We start from the raw sequence: 1,365 nt of genomic DNA, 5'->3' as shown, positions 1-1,365 counted from the left end.
GAAACACAGATAGACATTCCTCTGGTATTCTTTTCTTTCAGCCAAGATCCATCTGACATTGGCTATAATTTTTAGTGCTATGGCCTCTTCTAAATCCAATTTGTATTTCTGATAGTTCTCTGCCAATGTACTGTTTCAGTAATTTCTGAATAATCTTCAGCAGGATTTTCCTTGTGTATAATATTAGTGATATTCTTTGATAATTTCCACACTCTGACGGACCTCTTTTTTTGGTGTTAGGAATAAATATAGGTCTCTTCCGGTCAGTTGGCTAGGTAGTTGTCCTCCACATTCCTTGGTACAACCTGGTGGGCACATCCAGGGCAGCATCTGTTTACTGAAATATGTCAGTTGGTATACTGTCAATTCTAGGAGCCTTGGTTTTTTACCACTTCCTTCAGAGTAGCTTAAACTTTTCCCTTTATTACCATTGCCTCTTGATCATGTTATTTCATTAAATTCTTTTGTGTCGGCCTATTCTTTTTTGGTACAGAGACTCTGCATACTCCTACCATCTTTTTTAATGCTTCCTGGATCATTCAATATTCTGTCCATAGCATCCTTACGTATGGCAACTTGAAGTTTGAATTTTTCAGTTCCTTTAAGCTCATTTCACTCCCTGATCTCAAACCCTACTACAGCTGTGGTGGTCAAGACAGCGTGGTACTGGTACAGTGACAGATACATAGATCAATGGAATAGAATTGTGAAACCAAAAATCAGCTCATCTACCTATGGTCAACTCGTTTTTGACAAGGAGATGTAATCAGTTAAGTGAGAAAATTACAGCCTTTTAAATAAATTGGTGTTGGCAAAATTGAAAAACCATCTGTAGAAAATTCAAGTGAGATCCATACCATACAATCTACACAAAAACCAACTCGACATGGATCAAGAAACTAGGAATAAAGCCAAAGACTATAAACTTCATTTAAAAAAAGGTTGTAAGAGAAGCCCTAATACACAATATGAACAGCTTTCCAAGTAACTTGAAAAACCTACAACCAGGAGAGAATAAAATAATTACATCTTCTAAGAATCAAATCCATATACACATCAAAAAGCTTTTCCAATAGGGTAAAAGGGAAACCTACAGACAGGGAAAAGAATATTTGGCAATAACATATCTGATAAGGGACTCACATTTAAAATTTATATAATACTCCAGTGCCTCAACAAGAAAAATGTAAACAACCTGATCACAAAATGGGCACGGGATATGAATAGACACTTCACCAAAGAAGACATTCAGATGGCAAACAGACACATGAAAAAATGTTCAAAATCCCTAGCTATCAGTGAGATGCAAATCAAAACAATTATGAGATGTTATCTCACTCTGTTAACTGAAATATGTCAATTTCA

Source organism: Elephantulus edwardii, unplaced genomic scaffold, assembly GCF_000299155.1.
Source record: "Elephantulus edwardii isolate Elephantulus edwardi_28Jun2011 unplaced genomic scaffold, EleEdw1.0 scaffold01095, whole genome shotgun sequence".
In the NCBI taxonomy this organism is placed as follows: Eukaryota; Metazoa; Chordata; class Mammalia; order Macroscelidea; family Macroscelididae; genus Elephantulus; species Elephantulus edwardii.
Note: the sequence above shows the minus strand (reverse complement) of the source record.